We start from the raw sequence: 22,894 nt of genomic DNA, 5'->3' as shown, positions 1-22,894 counted from the left end.
ACTTCCAGAGAAAAGCATATGGCTGACAGGAGCAGGATCAGACCCAAGGGCCTCTGAGTTCAGGGAAGCTAACTGAAGTCCAGGACAGCCTTTGCAGGCTAGCTCCTGGTGTCTAGGGTGTCCTCACCAGTAGGGCAGACACTCTGTGTTTGCTTAGCAAGTACAGGAAGGCCAGCCCAGGTGCCACAGGCAGTCTGGATCCATAATCCCTGCCTGAGGCTGTGTGGCTTCTGGTGGGCAGTGCAGAGGGACTTCTAGACGCATCCCAGAGCATCTCAGCTTCCTAGACTTTCTAGGTCAAACAGATACAGGCAGGGATACAGATGGCGCTTTAGGCCACTGACTCCTCCTTCCTACGGGTTTTTTTTTTTCCAATTTTTTGAATTTGTTTTTTTCTAGACAGGGTTTCTCTGTGTAGCCCTGGCTATCCTGGAACTCACTCTGTAGACCAGGCTGGCCTCGAACTCAGAAATCCGCCTGCCTCTGCCTCCCAGAGTGCTGGGATTACAGGCGTGCGCCACCACCGCCCAGCTCTTCCTACAGATTTGAATTCAAACTTTTAAGTCTCTTAAAATAAAATAGGGCCTGGACAATAGCTTAGTGGTAGAGCACATGCCAAGCATCCCTAAGGCCCTGGGTTCAATCTGAGCATCGTGCAAAACCAATACAAAACAAAAACCAATCCACAAAACAAAACAGACCATATGTTCACACACATCCCACAAAACTACACATCGAATACCTAATTAAACAACCCCCCCCCAACTGCCAAATCTATAAAGATGACTTTTTTAAAAAACTAAAAATTGTATACTTTAAAAACACAGGTGCAGCCGGGTGTGGTGGTGCACGCCTGTGATCCCAGCACTCTGGGAGGCAGAGGCAGGCAGGTTTCTGAGTTCGAGGTCAGCCTGGTCTACAGAGTAAGTTCCAGGACAGCCAGCACTACACAGAGAAACCCTGTCTCGGGGGAAAAAAAAAAACCACAGGTGCAAATATTCATTGTTAGTAAGATCTGTGTGATGAGAAAACCATTTCGTGTCATTTGTAAGAGGACAGAGATAAAATGAGCAGGCAGGGCAAAGGAAGAGTCTGCCTGCCTCTCCTACACTCCCTTCCACAGATTTGAGTGTTGCTGAATTCCAATTATTTTTGCTGTAAGTCCCACGCTTGCAAGCTCTGCAGATCTCAGACCCTCCTCAGTCCCCTCTGGGACATGTGAGTGCCCTCTAGGTGATTCCCTCTGAGAAAACTGACACCAGAACTTAGCCATTTAATCACAATGTTCCCAGAATTCCTGGCAAGTCTCTTGGTACACTGTAGGTGCTCAAGAAACGCTAGCTACCTCTTGCACCGTTAACTTATTTGAGTGGTCAACTTTCTAAAATGTAATGTGACTTTTTTTACTCTCTTAAAAATAATTGGAATTCAGCAGCATTCAAATCTGTGGAAGGGAGTGTAGGAGAGGGAGGCAGACTCTTCCTTTGCCCTTCCTGCTCATTTTACCTCTGTCACTCTTACAAATGACACAGAATGGTTTTCTCATCACACAGGTTTCACTATGTTCCATTGGCCAGCCTCCAACTCCTGAATTTACGTGATTTCCCACCTCGCTCCCCCTCACAGTGGTTACAGGTTCCGACCATTATGCCCACTTCCCAATTTTATATTCTTTTTCCCAAACTGTGTTTTTAATTGATAATTTTTTAAGTTTTTTTGTTGTTTTTATTTATTTATTGGAGGAGGTGGAGGCACAGATTACAGTATATATGTGAATATCATAGAATAACTTTCAAGAGTCAGTTCCTGTGGGGCTGTGGTGGCACGTGACTTTAGTCTTGGCACTTGGGGGGCAGAAGCAGGTGGTTCTCTGTGAGTTGAAGACCAGCCTGGTCTACAGAGTGAGTTCTAAGACAGCCGAGGCTACACAGAGAGACCCCATCTGAAAACAAACAAATGAGTTGGATCTCTCCTGCCGGGTTAGTCCTAGGAATTGAAGTCTGGTTGTCAGGCTTGGTAACAAGTGCAGTTCGTTACCCCCCAATGGACCTCACTGACCCATATTTCAATGTTTTGAGGCTTTTGAGCATGCCTGGACTACACTCTGAACACATTCCTGCTGTGCCCCCTCTGCCCTCTCTTCTCTCCTTCCCCTTCCCACTGCTCTGCCCTATAACACCAGACAGGTCTACTCTCGCGATACATGAATAGCAACTTCTGTACCCACGTACGATCTGGGAGCCAAAAGTGAGAGGAAATGCATGAAAACTGATTCTGAGGTCCTCTTGGCTCCTTCACTACCTCCAGCAGTGTCTCCTTCCCTGCAAGCATCAAGGTTTCATCCTTCACACCAGCAGAAAGCTGTTGTGTATACACACCACCATTTCTGTTCCTCTGTGTGAGACATCTGGGTTGTTCCATGACTCTGCTGCTGTGAATAGAGCCACAATAAACACTCGTCCCTGTGACAAGGGCTTTGCACAAATACCCAGAAAGGGTCCAACTGAGTCACATGGGAATCTTCCTTCCTCCATATTGGGCTTGTTCGTGTTCTCACCAGCAGTGGTTAAGGCTCCTTTTTGTCCACATCTGCATCAACATCTGTCTTTGTTTTCTTTTCCCCCCTCTTCCTCCTTCCCTTCACAGTTACCCTCCTTCGAGCCCCTCCCTACTCTTCCCACCACTTTCAGATTGATAGCCTCTTCTCTCTTAGGTTACTTGTTACACACACCCTCACACACATACACTCACACACACTCTTGCACACCCTCACACACTCTCTCATATACACATATACTTACTCACACTCACACACTCTCACGTACTCAGTCACACACACACACACACACTCACACACTAATATACACTCACACACATACTCTCACACTCTCACATATTCTCACACTTACATTCTCACACACACTCTCACACACTCATACACACTCACACACATATTCATACACTCTCACACACACTCACACATACACTCATACACTCACACCACTCACACACACCCACTCAAAACTAAATATAAACGTTGACCCTGCTTTTGTTGTTTGTGTGTATATGGCCCGAGGCCCAGCTCTCTGCTTTTATATTTTAAGCAGTCCAGTGAAGTCTCTCCTACCCAGGGTCCCTCCCAGGAGGCAGCCAGACTCAGGTCTTCTGGAGGTCCTGGAGGTCCACTTGTTGACTCTGACACTTAGCCTGCCTCTTTGCAATTAGGCCTTATCACGGCTCTGAGTCGGGTGGCAGTTGGGACGCCTTCATAGCTGATTTGGCTGTTTGCTTATTTCAGAGCTGGGGGTGGACCGAAGGCCTCCCGCAGGCGAGACGTATCTCTCTTTCCTGACGTTAGCAAGCATGATCAGACAGGAAGCACCATTGTGACAACACACCACTATGTGACTTCCTCTTTTTTTAAAAGATCATTATTTTTAATTAAATGTATGTGTGTGTGTGTAACCTGTGCAGTGACTCCCTGGGCCCTTTGTAATTCTTGCTGCTATGGAAAGGAGTCTTTAATTCACAGGCCTGCTGAACTTCCGCTTGCATCGCTCACTGCAAATCGTTTATTTTACCTTCTGACTTCCAACACAGCTTCCCTTCTGGATTCTCTTTATCGTTTATAACAGTACTTAGGTGACTTCCATTTCTAAATCCATTGCTTTTTTGTTAGGCGCAAATGGAATATCTATCAATGGTATTATACTTTCTCTGTGTGTATGTGTGTGTGTGTGTGTGTGTGTGTGTGTGTGTGTGTGTGTGTCTGTCTGTCTGTCTGTCTGTCTGTCTATCCTTTATCTCTCTCTATTTTTGGCTCTGCCACTGATACTCCCTGTCACCTCCACCCTCATGTATTACAGGCTGGGCTCATACTCACTGTGCAGCCAAGGATGACTTGAACTTCTCATCTTCCTGCCTCTGCCCCTCCAAACGTGCCGGTGTTGTGTGGTGCTGGGGAGTGGACTTAGAGCCTCAGGCACCAGAGGCAAGTACTCTAAACTCCTTCCCGCCCTTGCTAATGATATGTATTTTTAAGTTATGATCATGGGGTGTGGGGACGTGCATGTATGTGCAGGCCCTGCGAGGCCCTGAGCTGGAGTGACAGGTGGCTGTGTTTAACCCAGTGTGGGTGCTGGAAACCAAACTCGAGTCCTCGGCGAGTTCTGCAGGCACTCTTAACCCCAGAGCCATCTCTCCACACCTGCTAACTGATTCCTCCTTTTCAAACATTTATCTCCCTGGTTCTCCCTATCCCCCTTCCTTTCTTCCTCAGCTTTATTCTTTTTATTTATTTATTAGCTTATTGTCATAGAGGAGAAGAACCCAGGGCCTCCTGTATATTAGGCAAAAACTCTGTGGCTGAGGCCCTTTCTAGTGTCTGATTTTTTGGCTACTATCTGGAGATTAATGCTAAGAAATGAGAGTAGATATCACTGTCTTGCTCCTGATTTTAATGGACTCCTTCACGTTTCCCCTACTAAGTATGACCTTTATAATTGAGATAAATGCATTCTCTTGTTAAGGAAATAGTAATTTTTTGTTTGTTTGTTTTTGTTTTTCAAGACAGGTTTTCTCTGTATAGTCCTGGAACTCACTCTGTAGACCAGGCTGGCCTTGAACTCAGAAATCCACCTGCCTCTGCCTCCCAGAGTGCTCGGATTACAAGCGTGTGCCACCACTGCCCGGTGGAAATAGCAATTTTTTAAGTGTGTGTGTTTGTGTGTTTGTATGTGTGTGTGTGTGCTCTTCCACACACATGTGCGTGTGTTGTTTTATTATTTATTAGTTGGAGTTTGGGGGATCATCCCCAGGGCACTGGGCATGTTAGGATGTCCTCCATCACTGAGATACAGTCTCAGTTCAATAAGAATTTCTTTTCTTTCAAAAAAAAAAAAGAATTTCTTTTCTTTCTTTCTTTTTTTTTTAGTCAAGAATGGATACAGAATTCTACCAATTTAATGACTATCTGTACCAGTAAGAACTCTCATATTGTAGTAAAAATAGAAAGACAGCTGAGAACACTTTGGCAGATTGTTCAAGAGCTGAAGGAACTATATTATTCTAAGACCCAGCAATTCCCCTCAGTCTGACATAAGTACATTCATATCAGTGATTATCACTGCAGTGTCTAGACAGGCTGGCTGTGGTCCAGAGGGCTTTCCGGGTATGTAGGAGAACCGGGGGTTCCATTCAAACACAAAAACAAACAAACAAACAAACAAAAAACCAAACCAATCAACCAACAAAGTGTAGGAACCCGAGACACCTACAGGAAATATCTCGCTGCAGTAAGGTTTTTGCATGGAATATCCTGGGACAGGGACGACAAGTCAGTGGCTGTGCAGCATTGGCCACTGTGAGAGCAGAACAGGGGACAGAACCCAGACACAGTCTGCTCCATCACCTGTCACTCAAATCCAGGCAGAATTAGACTGCGCTGTTTAGAGGCGCACTCCTCTGCACGAGGTCAGGGAGTCCGCTGCTAATAACCATCATTTTGTTAGGATTTGGTTGTGATGAATCGTCTCTTTAAGCTGCCAGAGTTTTTTCCTACATTTACTCACTTTGAGGAATCTGCAGTCCCAACTCTGAAGAGGCTGAAGATGCTCTCAGTCCTGCAGTATCGAGCACTCAGGCACAGTCTGTTCTTGTGGACACAATGGTTTTACTTTTCCTCTCTTTTGTTCTTCTTCCTTCTCCTCCTTACAGAGTCAGGGAGCAGCCTGTCCCCAGACAAGGTGCTGGAGTCTGGAACTGGAGAGCCCCTCACAGCACGTGACAGCTTACCGATCCAATGCACATACATGTGTGTATCAATGGATTGTTTTAAAATAACTGTCTTGCCAGGCAGTGGTGGCACACGCCTTTGATCCCAGCACTTGGGAGGCAGAGGCAGGTGGATTTCTGAGTTTGAAGCCAGCCTGGTCTACAGAGTGAGTTCCAGGACAGCCAGGGCGACACAGGGAAACCTTGTCTTAGGCCCAAAGGGGCACAAGCAGAAAAAGTGTAAGGAGCCTTTGTTCTGGCAGAGCAGAGGGTGCTGCTGGCTCTCAAACCCCTGGATTCGTGCCTGGCAGTGTTGGAGAGCCTCCCCAGCACCAGACCCACAAGTGTGCTGAGACTTCCAGTGCCAAGGCCCCTGCCTCATGCCACACAGGTATCGAGACCCACGTCAGGCTGAGAACACTCACGGACACAGGACACGAGGGAGCAGTGAGCAGCCACCACGTGCTGTCCAGCACCCCATGCCCTCCACGAGGGCCACACAGGTTGACAAGCCGAGAAGAGTCTGTGCCACTCCACATCTGGCTGGGGAGCCAGCAGCTCCTCCATAGCTTGGGGTTTCCTAGTTCACTGTGTGGCCACACCATGGCTTTCGCAGTTTCGGGGTTTTTCCTGTTTCAGGGTTTTCCCTTTGATTGATTGATGCTTTGTTTGTTGTTTGTTTGTTTTAGGGGCGGTTGGTTTATTTGTTTCATCATGTTATGTTTGAGACAGGGTCTGACACTATAGTTCAAACAGGCCTGGAACTCCCTGGGTAGCCCAGGATGGTCTCCAGCATACACTTAGCCTTCGGCCTCAGTTTCTCCAGTGCTGAGATTGTAGAAATGTACTACCATGCCTGACTTGTTCTGTTTTATTGTTTTTATTTTTGTTTTGTTGTTTTGGTTTGGTTTGGTTTGGTTTTTTGGTTTTTTCAAGACAAGTTTTCTCTGTGTAGTCTTGGCTGTCCTGGAACTCACTGTGTAGACCAGGCTGGCCTCCAACTCAGAAATCTGCCTGCCTCTGCCTCCCAAGTGCTGGGATCACAGGCGTGTGCCACCACGGCCCGGCTACTTGTTCTATTTTAAAGGTACACTTTAAGAGTTTCCCCTCCTCCTCCCCTTCCCACCCCTCCCCTTCCTCTTCTACCTTCTAGTTTCTACAGTTGGCCTGGTGCTTGCTATGTAGCTAAAGTAGCATTGAACTCAGTGCAATCCTCTCCTCTCAGCCTTCCAAGCACTGGCCACCGTGTGTGGCCCTTCACTGAGGTCAACTTCCCTGGGAAAGCTCTTAGCCCAGAACAAACTCAGCAAACTCGGGGTTAGAAGTAATTAAACATATACAAGAGTAACCTAAACACATTATTTCAGGTCTTTTTGTAAAAAAAAATCTAGATGAAAAGGAGATTACCCATCTCCTCACCCCAACCCCATCACATGGGCAAAAAGATGAAACCTCGGGTCTGGGAATAGTCGGGGACAAAATGAAATAAACACAGCAGAGTGCCTTCACCACCCCCAAGCTGTTACTGTTGGAGAATGATCAATACCAGGCCCTGTGTTCAATTCCCCAGTATGGCATAAAAATACTCCCAGGACTCCAGAGTCATCTACTACAACAAGTTCAAGGCCAGCCTGAAACTTTAACAGGTCACTGAGGAGTGGTTTCATTTTACATATTTACCAAACACACAGGGGAGGGAGGCTAAAGACAGGAATCAAACACACAGACTTGGTTTCATTATGATTTGTTTGTTCTCCCTGGGGCTTTAGTCACACCTCAGAAGCACCTGCAGGCAGGCAAATCACTTCCCATTAGAACAAACCCTCAAGGGTAAGGGGAGCAGCGAGGTGCACTGTGCTACCCAGGGTCTCTGCTCCTGGCTGGGTCAGAGCCACCAAAGCCTATGCAGGAGTCAAAACGACCCACTGAGGGACAGACCCCTTCCCTCCTTCAGCCGTGCAAACTAGAGACCCCATCTTCTCCGGGGTACACACAGGAGAGCCATCTCTTCTGAGATGCCACGTCTAAACTCCATCTATTTTCACAGAGGACTTGGGGAGGTGTGTCAGGGAACTACAGGGGCTGGGGTATATAGGTGAAGAGAACTTGTCCAGAACGCCCAAGGTGCTGGTTCTATGCCCTGTGCACTGTCTCCGTCTGTCGGTCCGTCCATCTGTCTATCATATTATTGTTCCCTACCCCACACAATGCAAAGGTATTGAGGGAGAAAGGCCTCTTGAGGTAGTTTCTTTCTCTGCAGAAGAACCTAGAATCCTTGGTCTTTACAAGCCTCTCCTCCGGCCTCTCTCTTCAATCAATTAAGCAAATGTTTCTTGATTGCCACCAATCATGGTGCCTGGGTTAATGAGGTGACTCTACAGTGTCCCTGCCTCTATCTCCTTCACTCTCCCCAATGACATTTCACAGAGGGCCAGGTCTACTTGGGGGACCACAGATGTGATAATCAGCAGCCTGTGCCTCAGTTTCCTTATCTGTGAGACAAGAGCCTTAATGGCATCACTGGGCTTCCTTCCGGTCCAGCTTGCAGAATCCTGCCTCTCGTTGCCTCACCTGACAAGAGGAGACAGGTCCCAAGGCTCGTCCCAGGACACATATCTAGACCTAAACCCAGGATTCACCCCTGTCAGAAAGGGGTCAGGGCCACAAGGCTTGAAATATGCTCCCTGTTCCTGCCTGGTTGCCTCCCTCCTTGGTCCAGTGAGGCCCACATAGGCCTGGGCTGCCCAGGGAGGCCACCCAGGGTGGGTCTGGAGAGCCCACAAGCACTCTGGGCGACGGTCAGGAGCTCAGTGGTGTGGGGCTAGAGCTGGGGTTTTCCAGGGCACCTGGGCTGGCCTTGATGCATTTGTCCAACAGGACCAAAATGTCTGGCCCTGCCCGGAAGGGGCCCTTAGTTACTGGCTCTTGCTTAGAATGAATTCACTCCTGGGCCTTAGCTTGCCTGGCCTCAGAGCCCCCTCTCCATCTGAACACTGTCTAGCTGACACCCACTCGGAAGGCCCTGCAGTGAACCCTGACCCCATATTATTGCAAATGACCTTTTATTTAAATGACCCCATATTGTTGCAAATTGCCTGACCTATTATGGGGTCAAACCTCTTACCCTGCACCCACCTCAAGCCCAGCCCAGGGCTGCCCTAGTCAGTGTACTTTTACATCCCGGTCTCCTGCTGGGTGACGAACTAGGTTCAGGGTCACTCCCTCTTCCAGTCTGACCCCAAGACCACCAAAGTTCTCCCTACCCTCATCCCCCCCCCCCCTCAAGGCCGGACCAAGCTCCTTCTACATGACAAAGGGCTGTCTCCCTCCCACCTGACACATAATCAAGCCCATTGTGCAAAATCCCCAATCCACATTCTCTTCCGGCTGATTGGTCAATTACTGTATTTCCCCAAAGACAATCCAGAATCCACATTCAGAAAAGAGATCTGTTTGCCAAGGGATATTTGTCCTGTCTGCTGGCTACACCTTCTTTAACGATGTGTCTCACCACCTCCTCAGCCAGGGGCCACACAACCCTAGTCTGAACTGCCGGAGCTCATGGCTGAAGCCCTGTCTGGGACTCAGTTAGTTCTCCGCGCTGAGTTTGGCTTCTCCTCTGGGCCCCAGAACCAAATGTTCAAATGTTCTCTGCCCTACCTCCTCATTTCCAACTTCTATACTCAGCTAGGCCCCCAAACCTAGAGCCCTTTGGGGGGGGGGTCCTTCCTACCTCATGTCCCCCACAAAGCCCTGCGGTCTCACTGGGTCTCACTTTCCGTTTGAGATCCTCCATCCCTTGCTGGGGGACTGCCCACCTGCTCCACTCTCACCTCCAATATAGTGATAATCTTTGAAAAACTCCTATTATAAAATGAGCTGCATTAGTCAAAACCCTCCAAAAATAAAGTCTGTAAAGTGAATTATAGAAAGCAGGGAATGGTGACACGGCTTTGCAATTCCAGCACTTGGAGGGCAAGAGAAACAGAAGTTCAAGGCTGTCCTTAGCTACATAGTGAACTGGAGGCTAGCTTTGGCTACAGTGACACCCTGCATCAAAATTCAAAATAAAGAGGAACATAGTAGCGCACAACCTTCAACCCAAACTGGGGAGACAAAGGTGGATTAATTTCTGTGAGTTTCAAGCCAGTCTGCTCTACAAGGAACTTCAGAGCCAGCCAGGGCTACATGATAATAAGATCTTTTTTTTTTTTTAATTTATTCTTATTTTTGTGCTTTGGTGTTTTACCTGCATGTATGTCTGTGTGAGGGCATCAGATCTACTGGAAATGGAGTTATAAACAGTTGAGAGCTGACATGTGGGTGCTAGGAGTTGAACCAGTGCTCTTATCCGCTGAGTCATCTCTCCAGCTCCTATATGATCGCATTTGTTTATTTATTTATTTATTTATTTATTTATTTATGGTTTTTCGAGACAGGGTTTCTCTGTGTAGCCCTGGCTGTCCTGGAACTCACTCTGTAGACCTGGTTGGCCTCGAACTCAGAAATCCATCTGCATCTGCCTCCCAAGTGCTGGGATTAAAAGCGTGCGCCACCACCACCCGACTGTATAATCTTATCTTTACCAAAAAAAAAAAAAAAAAAAAAGAAATATATATAGACCTGGCTGGAGAGATGACTCAGAGGTTAAGAACACTGAGTGTGTGGTGGGGCAGTGAAAAAAAACCAAAAAAAAAAAAAAAAAAAAAGCACTGAGTGCTTGTCCAGAGGTCCTGAGTTCAATACCCAGTTGTGAGTTGTGAGTGGTTCACAACTATCTGTAATGGGATCTGATGCCCTCTTCTGGTGTGTCTGAAGACAGTGACAGTGTACTCAAATATATAATATAAGTAAATTTTAAAAAATCATAGACCTAAATATTTGCACGTATGCATGCCACTATGTCCCGGGGAAGCTGTGGTGGTCAGAAAAGGGAGTTGGACCCCTGGGGCTGACATTGAGGATAGTTTCAGACCCCCATGTGGGTGCTGCGAACTGCACCTCTGTAAGGGCAGTAAGTACTCTTAACCTCTGAGCTAATTTTCTAGACCTGTAAAAATAAGCCTTTTAAAACAACAGGTGTAGAAGCACACTCCTTTAATCCCAACACGGAGACGCAGAGGTGGGCAGACCTGTCACACATGAATTCAAGGCCAGTCAGGGATACAGAACAAGCCTGTCACAAAACAAGAAAAGGAGATGAAAACAGACGATAACACAGGAGAAAATCTAGCCTGTTTGGGGTCTGGTGTCAGACTTTTGAGATACCACACGGCAGTGAGGAACACCTGCGATGTGTCCGAGCAAGGAGGCAGATGCAGAGAAACTACGGCAGAGGAGCTGGGAAGATGCTCCTAAATTAAGCGCTTTCTCCTGGCCCAAGTCACAGCTTCAGGCCTCTGGATCCAGGGCACAGACCAGGTAAGAAGGGGAACCACCACGGAGACGGGCATAAGGATGTGCAGAAGGGGCTAGGAGTGAGGAGATGAGCCTGAAGAGACAGGGGATGTCCAGAGGACCACACCCAGGGACCTGGGAAGGTCGGCTGGACAGGGAGGGGGTCATCAGTAGCAGAGCAGGATGGGACGTGGCAGGGCTGATGAAGCCTTTGGAAAAATAACTAGTGGCTAGATCCTTGGCAGAGAGAAGACCAAAGCCCAACGGGACAAAGAACCAAGAGAAGATGGAAGAGACACTCACTTTAGACAGCCACAGGCTGGACTAGCATCAGGACCAGGGAGGCTGCGAGGGTATTTTTATCTTTACAGTAGAAGATGAAAGCTCAGACATGAAAGCGAGGTCAGAGAAACAGCTGTGCCTTGGGGACCGAGGAGCTGCTCAGGTGGTGTTGGTGCCTGTGAGGACCCAGCAGCAAGCCTTAGTCCACAGTCCAGCAGCACAGCCGGGGAAGACACCCCACTGTCGACAGCAGGCCAGGGCAGGAGGCAAGCATGGAGTTCCCATAGTCTACCTCTGTCTCCAAACCCTATGCTCTTTCCAGGCCAGCCCTGGCTCCTGTGTCTGAAGCTCTCCTTCAGAAGAACAAAGAGCTAATTAAAAAGCTAACTACCGCAGCACTCTCCTGTGATCTCAGCTCTGTGGAGGCAGAAGCAGGAGGATCAGAGAAGTTCCAGACTGAGCACCCAAAGGTCTTAGTGGGAAAAGGGCCTTGCCGCTAAGCCTGACAATCTGCCTTCAGTCCCCAGACTCACACAGGCCCCTGATTCACACGGTCCCCAGACCTACACAGTGAAGAGAGAACAGATTCCCGAAAACCTGTCCTCTGACTTCCACAAGCACATCACAGCTCACCCTCCCATTGTTTTTCTTAATTAATAATGAAATAACTTGTCTACTGACAAGGGAATTAATTGGTCTGGGGCCTCCCCAGCCAGCATCTTAGCTTTACTTGGTGCATTGTTCTTCGGCTTTCTATCCAGCAGAGTGAATGGGACTCTAGTCACAGAGCACGGAAAGCCACACCTTGGATCAAAGCCCCAGGCCTCATGTCCGGTCAAGGGATGACTATGATGAGAACCTGTTTGTTGATCCACATTGACAAGAGGCCCAGGCTACCTTGTGTGTTGCCCATAGCTAAGAAAGTCTGAGGGGGCTGGATACAGCCCAGGGCATCAAGATGATGTATGTGACCCTGGGCAGCCAAGGAGGTCCTCTAGAGAATAAAGGATTTTACCTTGGACCATGTGTGTCTCCTCTAGTATCCCTGGCTCTGAACCGCAGCCGTCTCTGGAATCGCCAACCGTTCCAATGCGCCTTGGCAGTTTCTGCCTCCCATCTCTCATCAGCGACCATGGAATAAAACAGAAGCATCCTCAGGGGAGTGCACATGCGTGAGTGTGGGCATCTGTTACCGTGTGTGCACAAATCTATGACCTGTGTGGGTGTGAGCTAGTATGTATGCACATGAAAATGTGATTCTGTGTTCATGCGTGTGTGAGGATGATTCCGAGTATATATGAGCATGTGCTTGTGTGAAAATGTGTGATGAGCTAACTCTGGGTAAAATAAATTAGCCTTCAAATTGTAAACAGTTGTTAGCTAAATGCTCTTGGATTTCTCTGGTTGTGGTATCTAAGCCAACATGGCCAGGTTACTTTCCCTGACTGGCTGGCATACAGGAACGTGCCCAGGGCAGAAATGCCTCTCTGGGGTCTCCAGGCACCAGTGCTGGTCTGTCGAGCAGAGCTGACTTCATTTTTCCTTCATGTATGTATAGTATGTATCAGGGCCTTAAGAATCCAGATGAAGGCATCAGGTTCCCTGGAACTGGACAACGTGGGCTGCCATGCGGGTGCTATTGAACCAAGGTACTATGGGAAAACAACCAGTGCTCTTAACCACTGAGCCAGCTCATCTCCCCAGGCCCAGAACTTTTAAACTTAATGTTTCAATAAAGTCTCATTCCTCTTTAAAAAAAAAGAAAGAAAGAAAGAAAGAGAGAGAGAGAGAGAGAAAGAAAAGAAGAGAAGAGAAAAGAAAAGAAAAGAAAAGGAAAGGAAAGAAAAGAAAAGTGCGCAATGGTGCTGGGCGGTGGTGGCGCACGCCTGTAATCCCAGCACTTGGGAGGCAGAGGCAGGCAGATTTCTGAGTTCGAGGCCAGCCCGGTCTACAGAATGAGTTCCAGAACAGAGAAACCCTGTCTCGAAAACAAACAAACAAACAAACAAAATGTGTGATGGTGTTTATGCATGCACGAATTATGTGCAGGAGTTAGTGTGCGCCCGGGAGTTATCTCGTGACTCTGTAGGTGCGGTGTATATGCTAGTATGCATGCAAATGTGCATGTGATTTTGCACAGGTGCATGTGAGGGATGTGTAGGTGTACCTGAGGGATGTGTGTAGATTTGTGTACTGTGTGAGTGGTACGTGGGCATGCTTGAGTGTGCCCGAGCCCCTCCCTGGCTACCCCTGACTAAGAGCAACAGGGAGGCGTGGCAAGCTCTGGGATCAGGCCATGTTCACACAGCAGGCTCACGGTCCCAAGACAATGTTGTGGTTTTGCTAATGTTAGTGAAAGGTAGTGGCCCCTGGACTGGTTAGGTCCTCTTGCCTAGTAGCTTGGGACTTTCTTCATCCAGATCTTTCCAACCTCACACAGCCCGAGGTACCTTGGCAGCCAGATGGGGGCAGCCAAAGGCAAATTCTACAGGGAAACATCCAGACAAGATGAGCCAGGCTGGCGTCCAGTCCCCGACTGGACAGGCTGAAGCTTTAGGTCATTTATTGGTGCTCACAATTTCCTTTGTCCCATATGTGGCCAGACACCAGCAGGACCCAGGGCAGGATTCAGCTGGAGGAAGATGCCTGGTGCCTAGCCAGCTCAGAGATGCGGTTGGTGCAGCAGCGCCCCCTGCAGCTCAGGGAAAGCCTATGCACCCACTGACAGTCACAAGAGAGGCTGGTTAAGACCAGATGGCAGTCTTGCTCCTTTTCTGAAACAAGCCTGAGCCACAGTGGTGGCTGCGCTGGCCACATCCTCCTGAGCATTGTCCCATTTCTCTGAGTTCCAGAACACGTGCTCATTTTCTCCTGTTTCCTGCAGGGCCAGGCCCTGAAGCAGTACCCGGTACTTCAGGAGACAAGACATTTAAAGAGGTAGCTACACTTATCAAAGCATTAAGCACAGTCCTTAATTAAGGACCACCCAAGATGGATGGTGTCACTTTAAAAAGAAGTCAGGAGAGACATGGGGGTGGGGAAGGGGTGCACCATGAGAGAAAGGGGACATCTGCAAGCCCAGGGGACGCCAATGCCACTGACACCCAAATGTCAGGCTCCCAGACTGTGGGAGGGCAGGTAAACATGCATCTGCTATGCAGGCTGAGGTTCATTATGCAGGACTAGAGCCCTAAGAAGCCATCTTGCACAAATGTCAACTGGGCACCAGTTCTACTGGAATGGTGCTGGTTTGCCACATCTTAGCTGGGGCCTCTTCTGAGACTGTCTCCATCCCCACCTGATCCAAGTAGAGTTCATTCTTTTTCTTAAAAGAAGATTTATTAGTATATGTGAGTACACTATAGCTGTCTTCGGACAGCACGAAAAGAGGGCATCAAATGTCTTTACAGATGTGGGTGCTGAGATTTGAACTCAGGACCTTCATAAGAACAGTCGGTGAGCCATCTATCTCTCCAGCCCCAGTTTTTTGTTTTTTGTTTGTTTGGTTGGTTTTGTTTTTGTTTTGTTGTTGTTGTTGTTGCTGTTGTTTTGGTTTTGGTGGGTTTTTTTTTTTTTTTTTGGTTTTTTTTTAGCTTTTAGCTTTTGGCTTTTGGTTTTTTCAAGACAGGGTTTCTCTGTGTAGCCCTGGCTATCCTGGAACTCATTCTGTAGACCAGGCTGGCCTCGAACTCAGAAATTCGCCTGCCTCTGCCTCCCAGGTGCTGGGATTATAGGTGTGGCCACCATGCCCACCACTCCTGCTGTTAATATTCTTCTCAAATGTCCCTCAGTGTTCCAGAGGTTAGTTTATTCGTTTGTGGTGTCACAGAAAGGCTGGGAATGGGGCTGAGTGGTGGATATACTTGGTGTTCTTGTCTGGATATGCACGCATGCACATGAACACAGACATATACATGGGGTGGGGCAGAGGGAGAAGGAGAAGGAAAAGGGGAAGGAAGGAATAGAAAGTAGGGGGAGACCCTAATGACCCCCGCATGGAGCTCGGGTGGACAGCCTTCACCCCTACTTCCTTCTCACCTTGCCCTGCCGGTGCTCTCAAGGCTCAACAATCCCCACCAGGCACCTGCTGGTGACAGGCATTGTGTTCCGGCTGACCACACAGTAGGGACATGTATTACCTCTTCTTTGTAGCACGCAGATTGGCTTTTAAACAATTGATTGCTATGGGGCTATGAAGAGAAGCCAAGGGCCCTAAGGCTTTGTTGATTACACTTTCCCTGGCCCCTGCCTTCCTCATCCAGATGGCGGCAAAGCCCCCAGTTACTGTTTCCTAGAAGAGCTTCGACCGCCCTCTTCCCATTAATTAATTAACTTATATTTTATTGCCTTTGGAGACAGGATCTCACTATGTAGCTCTGGTTAACCTCGAACTCACAGCAATCCATCTGCCTCTGCCTCCCAGGTGCTGGGACTAAAGGTGTGCACCACCACTGCCCAGTTGAGAGGATGACATAAACCCCATTTGACGGCTAGACCTGATTTTTATTTTTTTTTAAGATTTATTTATTTTATGTATATGAGTACACTGTAGGTGTCTTCAGACACACCAGAAGAGGACATCCAATCCCATTACAGGTGGTTGTGAGCCACCATGTGCTTGCTGGGATTTGAACTCAGGACCTCTGGAAGAGCAGTCAGTGCTCTTAACCGCTGAGCCATCTCTCCAGCCCCCCCAGGCCTGATTTCAAAAAGAAGGCCATAGGCACCAGCTCCAGGAAGAGACCACAAAATCCAGAAACAAGGTCATAAAACCCCCTCCCAAAGAACAGCCTGGGGAAAACCACAAAAATGGGGGAAACCACAAAAATAGGGAAAACCACAAAAATGAGGAAATATCTCAGGATAGCCATCTGTGCTGGGCAGCTGTATCTCATCCTATGGTTAAATGTTCCTGGCATAGGAATGCAGACCACTGACCACCTGTGACCCCCTAGCACCCACCAGTGAAATTTTATATTAACCTAATCCTTCTAGAGAGTTACCCAGGCTCCCTAAAGAAGGCCTGAGCACCTCTGTCTAGGGTCGCCATTTTGGAGAATAGTTGACCCCCACGTGCTGCTTGTTTCTGCAGAATAAATGCTCCTTGTCTTTGCATACTATCTGAGTCTGGGGTCCTCCCTCAGTGATTTTCAGACCCTTACACCCAGCACAAAAATTTATTTCTTGAGTTAACATACAAAGCAATGGGTTTCATATGGCATTTTCATACATGCATATCATTATATTTTGTTTTTCTTTCTTTCGTGCATATGTTTATGTGTCTGTACACACTTGTGTGGGTGTGCATGTTGGGGGTGGGGCTGAAGTCAAAGTCATGTAAGGTAGAAACTCCTGGTTCCTTTGGAGAGTCAGTTATGTCAAAGATATTTCGCTGGGGCACCCAGGTGAAAGGATGTTTTGCTAAAGCAGACACACAAAAGGACTTGTGATGTTTGGAAGGAATATAAATATGACCCCACAGGCCGTGGGAGCTGAAGCACTAGTTTGCTTTGCCAGGCCTCGCTATTCTTCACTAATGCACACCTGTATTCAACTTATACTGCATTCCTAAGCATGATGCTTAAGATGATGCTATAGAGAGAAACTCACCAAAGAACTTGCTGGGAGGTTCCTGCGGCTTCTTACCACTTCTGTGGTTTCAGGTAGTTGGCGAGCCTTTTGATTTCTTCTGGATTGAACTGTTCTTGCTGGTTCATGTGTGGTGACTGCCAAGTGGACTGGACTGCAGCTTCTGGTTTGTATTTGGTGTTTGCTAGTGGACTGGACTGTTGATATCCTGACAATCAAGATTGGACTCGCACCCAAAGAACTATTGTTAAGGGACTGGAGAGATGGCTCAGCGGTTAAGAGCACTGACTGCTCTTCCGAAGGTCCTGAGTTCAAATCCCAGCAACCACATGGTGGCTCACAACCATCCTTAACAAGATCTGACTCCCTCTTCTGGAGTGTCTGAAGACAGCTACAGTGTACTTACATATAATAAATAAAATAAATCTTAAAAAAAAAAAAAAGAAAGTATTTAAAAAAAAAAAAAGAACTATTGCTAAACAGGTCCACTTCCCCCGTGTCCTGATAACTTTTCTCTTCCACTAACTCTGGTGGGTGGGGGGCTAAAGAGGAGGTTGAACCCTTATTAAAGTAGGTTGAGAAAAATGTATTTAGCAGCCATGTGTCGCCATTGTTTTTATTTTTGTGTATGATGCATGTTAGATTACATGCGTGCGCGTGTATGTGTGTGTGTGTGTGTGTGTGTGCAGGTACACTCATGGAGGTCAAGGGGCAGTCTCATGTTTGTCCTCACCTTCTACCTTGCCTGACACAGGTTATCTTTGTGTGCACGGCTACGCATACCACACTAGCTGGCCCACGAGCCGCCGAGATTCTCCTGTCTGGCTCTCCTGTCCCAGCACAGAAGCATGGAGCTTAACACGAATTCTGGGAATTCAAGCACAGCCCCAACATTTGTCCAGCAACCGCTTTACCCGCCGAACATCTCCCAGCCCCCATCTTATTTTCTGAGCCGGGGTCTCTGGATGAGCCTGGAGCTCTCTGCTTCAGTTAGCCATGCTGGCCAGAAAGCCCAGGGATGCTCCTGTCTCTGCCTCCTCCCCAGCTTCCGCTGCCATGCCCAGATTTGCTAGGCCTTACAGGGCCGGACGCCTGCACCAGTGCACGTCTTCCAAGTGCAGCCTCCCGACTGCTGGTCACCCCCATACCTAGCACGCATACACTCCTCACTTCACCAAGGGGCATGGTTCTGAGATCAGGCCTTGGCCGCTTTGCCCTGAGTCACTTTTTCCATAGCTGAGAAGGTCCCTCATCTTTCCAGACCTACAACGGACCACAATCCCTGTGTCACATGGGTCTCTCTTCCCTGGCTTGGTATACAAATACCTACCGAGTTCATCGCGTACTGGACTACAACGATTTTTCTGCGTCTCCTTTTTTTTCTTCCCCTCCTAAATTGGGGTTTGCGTTAGAGGAGGCCCTCAGGTCTGGGTGTGTTTGTAACTCCAGCTTGGGAGCACAGCAAGTAGTGAGTGAAGATAAATAAAGGCCTGCTAGCTGGACGGAGCTGGACGGAGGAGACTCTCATGTACTGTATGGACGCTCCACCTGTCAATAAAAAGCTGACGGCCTATTAGCTGAGGCAGGAAATAGAGGGTGGGAGTTCCGGTAGGGAGACAGGGACTCTGGAATAGAGTCAGGCCTGGGGAAGAGATTTGCCCCCAACTCTGAGGAGAGGTAAGCAGCCATGCAGCACTCATAAAACAGAATAAACAGTTAATTAAGTTACGAGCTAGTCAAGGAACAATCCCTAGCTCATGACCTATGCATTTACTCATAAATAACAAGCCTCAGAGTTGTTATTTTGGGAACTGGGGCATGGGTGGAAAAGCCGAGGTTACATGCAACAGGTGCTACTTGCATTTAACCCTCTGTGATGGTTCATATGTGCTCAGCCCAGGGAGTGGCACTATTAGGAGGTGTGGCCTTGGGCTGGAGAGAAGGCTCAGTGGTTAAGGGCACTGACCGCTCTTCCAGAGGTCCTGAGTTCAATTCCCAGCGACTGCATGGTGGCTCACAACCATCTGTAACAGGATCTGATGCCCTCTTCTTGTGTGTCTGAAGACCGCAACAGTGTACTCACATACATACAATAAATAAAATAAACCTTAAAAAAAAAAAGGAGGTGTGGCCTTGTTGGAGTAGGTGTGTCACTGTGGGCATGGGCTTTAAGACCCCTATCCTAGCTGCCTGGAAGTCAGTCTTCCACTAGCAGCCTTCAGATGAAGATGTAAAACTCTCAGCTCCTCCTGCACCATGCCTGCCTGGATGCTGCCATGTTCCCACCTTGATGATAATGGACTGAACCTCTGAAAGTTTAAGTCATCCCCAATTAAATATTGTCTACGAGAGTTGCCTTGGTCGTGGTCATAGCAGTAAAACCCTAACTAAGACACCCCTCCCACCTGGTAGTGGTAGCATACGCCTTTAATCCCAGTACCTGGGAGGCAGAGGCAGATGAAATCCTGAGTTCGAGGCCAGCCTGGTCTATAGAGTTAGTTCCAGGACAGCCAGCGCTATGCAGAGAAAGCCTGTCTCAAAAAACCAAAAAAAAAAAAAAAAAAAAAGGACACCCTCCCAACTCAAGAGGAATGTCAGAGTTACAGGAAGGCCTGCTTTGTCTCTGGGTCCACCTCACCCCACTTCCACCCTCACTCGTCCCCACTCCCACCATGTTCCTTACGCCTTCGCCTTCCCCCCTCTCCTCTCCACCCCCTCCCCCCCCCCGCCCCCCCCCCCCCCCCCCCCCCCGGCCTTTAGCTGGTCATGAATGTCTCAGGATGCTGACATCGTACAGCCAGGGAGACCAGGCACACGAGGAAGCTGCACTTTATAAAGTGTCTATAACAGGATCTGAATGTGCATTGTTTACTTGGTAAGAATTTCTTCCCAGCCCTAGCCAGCTTTCTGAGAATGTTGGCTACCAGCCAGCTTGGGTTCAAGTTAATAAGAACTTGTCAGGGTCCTGAGGGCTGTGACCTGCAGTGGCTCCCACAGCTGCCTGAGGGCTGGGCATTTCTGTAGGGCCCCCGGGGACTCAGAATCCAAGGTTTGTTCTAGAGTCTGCTGGACTTAGAGAGGCAGAGAATATAAATGAGAAACATCTGTGAAGAAGGGATGTAGATGACACCTTCGGGAGCACTTCGGGTTTGGGAGCACTCTGGAGGGAAGACATGGAAGTACCTGTTTGCTCCAAGCCCCTCATTTCCCATCATCCAAAAGGGAGGTTTTTTGGGCTGGTTGGCAGCATAGGCCTATAATTCCAGCTGCTCCAGAGGCAACTCATTGAGTCCCTGTTCCCAGGAAGAGAAAGGGCCCCATGCTTCACATGAATAAGGTTCTGGGTTCCAACCTAAACACTGCACAAATAATAAATAATAATAATAATAGTAATAATAATAATAAATGGCAGATGCCACTGCAGGGAATAAGGCCATGAATCCAGGCAGCCCAAAGCTTTGACCCTGGCTCCATCACCTGCTTGACTAACTTCCTGTGCTTCTGACTTCTTGCAGATTGTAACAAGACAGAGCCTTCAGGTTCTTAGGGCTCATGCGGGCCACACACCAGGCTCTTTGTCTTTCCTTTAGACCCCAGCGCGCACACAGGAGAGCCTGTTCTCACTCTCAGCTGACAGGGGAGGCCACGCAGACTCAGGAACGTAGTGGCAAGGTGACCCAGACAACGTGGTCTGACTCTCTAGACTCTCTGAGACCCGTGTGTGCTGCTCCCGACGACCGACCGGAAGAGGCTAGGTTTCAGGGAGCAGTTGGCAACGCAGGACGCCTGGAAGGGATGCTGGTTTGTGGGTCCACAAGGGAGCAGCTCCCCCCAGCTTTCCAGCCCCGGTGGCTGCTGCAGCAGAGGCTAGAAGGAAGCAGAGAATAAATCCAAGCTCCCCTCTCCAGGACCCTATACTGGAAACAGGCAAACCTTCTCCCTGATCCCCGCACCCCACCCCAGAGCTCAGAGGTAGAAGTCCTCTAGCAGGCAGAGCCTCTTTGCTGCCCTACGCCATGGGAATTCAATAGGCTCAAGCACCTTGAAACAACTTTTGTTTTTTCTGACTTGGGGCAGCTTTAGGAGTGACCAGCGAGTTCCAGGAAAAGGACTCAGATCCAGGGGCTGAAATGTTGCCTCCAGCAACCCAAGCTGCCTGCGATGGGGGTACCTGCCCTTGACAACTGCCCTGTCGATTAAAAGGTGTTACTATAGAGCAGTGCTGTTTTAGAGAAAATAACAACAGTCTTGAGACGCTGAGCCCAACGACAGACTCAGGCAAAGGGGTGGAGCCGAGGAGGGACCTTTCAGTTTCTCCTCCACTCTGAAATCTGATATAGGGAAAACTAAATTAGAAGGTTTTATGCATAGCTCTACAGATGATCGACAGCAAACTGTTTTCTTCTCACCAAATTAGTTCATAAACTGCTAGAAGCTCAGAAGTCTGGGCTCTAAACCTTTCTGGCCAAGTGGCCTTAAGCAAATCTCATTTCTACTTCAATTTTTGGTTATTTCACTAAAATAGAAAATAAAGCAAAGTGTTGCTCTTTATTCTGTGGGCTAAGGTGGAAGATCAGGTTATCTCAAACTTAAGACCAGCTTGAGCTAAATCGTAATCTTGTGGTTTGAATAAGAATGGCCCCATGGGTGCATATAGGTGTGGCTTTGTGGGAGGAAGTGTGTTACGGGGTGTGGGCTTTGACTCACTCTCTCTCTCTCTCTCTCTCTCTCTCTTTCTCCCCCCCTTCCTCCTTCCTTTGCTCCTTCACCCCCTCCCGCTGCCTGCAGATCACAATGGTATCTCTCAGCAGGTACTTCTCCAGTACCAGGCCTGGCCTGACACCATGCTGCCATGCTCGCTGTCGTGGTAATAATGGGTTAGCCTCCTAAACTGTTACGCCAGCCCCAATTCAATGCCTTCTTTTGTAAGAGTTGCCTTGGTCATGGTGTCTGTTCACAGCGCTAGAACAGTAACCAAGACAAAGTTCTGCACCAGCATGGGTTACAGGATATCTTATCTCAAAAATCTTTAATGAAGCCAGGTGGTGGTGGTGCACGCCTTTAATCGTAGCACTTGGGAGGCAGAGGCAGGCAGATTTCTGAGTTCGAGGCCAGCCTGGTCTACAGAGTGAGTTCCAGGACAGCCAGGGCTATACAGAAAAACCCTGCTTCAAAAAACAAAAAACAAAACAAACAAAACAAAAATCTTTAATGAAAAATAAAGTTGGGGCATCACTTTCCTGCTTTCAGAGCAGGGAGCCCTGGGTTCCCAGCACCACACACAAGTCAGTAATTGCCTGGCCTTCCGTGGGGCCTTTGCATACCTGGGTCACTATGCAGCTTGTAGGGACCTGGGTAGACAACCAAGTGGCTTGGAGCTACCCCTCCCCCGTCCCAGCCTCAAGTTCTCTCTTCCCTGTGAGGAAGCTCAGGCTGGCTCTAGTGAAGGAACTACTCTCATGTTACTCTAAATGTAGGGACCTCCTTAATAAATGCTCCTGTGTGGGCTGGAGAGATGGCTCAGTGGTTAAGAGCACTGACTGCTCTTCTGAAGGTCCTGAGTTCAAATCCCAGCAACTACATGGTGGCTCACGACCATCTGTAACAAAATCTGGCTCCCTCTTCTGGTATGGAGTGTCTGAAGACAGCTACAGTGGGCTTACATATAATAAATAAATAAATCTTAAAATAAATAAATAAATACTACTGTGTCAGGAATAATAATCCCATGTGCCACCTCCCTTCATCTTATTATTTTGGTGCTAGTGGCAGAAATGAGGGGTCATTTTTTTCCTACTAACCACTCACTCCACTGTACTGGCTGGTTTTGTATGTCAACTTGACACAAGCTGGA

The sequence above is a fragment of the Apodemus sylvaticus genome, chromosome 12 (assembly GCF_947179515.1).
Source record: "Apodemus sylvaticus chromosome 12, mApoSyl1.1, whole genome shotgun sequence".
NCBI lineage: Eukaryota > Metazoa > Chordata > Mammalia > Rodentia > Muridae > Apodemus > Apodemus sylvaticus.
Note: the sequence above shows the minus strand (reverse complement) of the source record.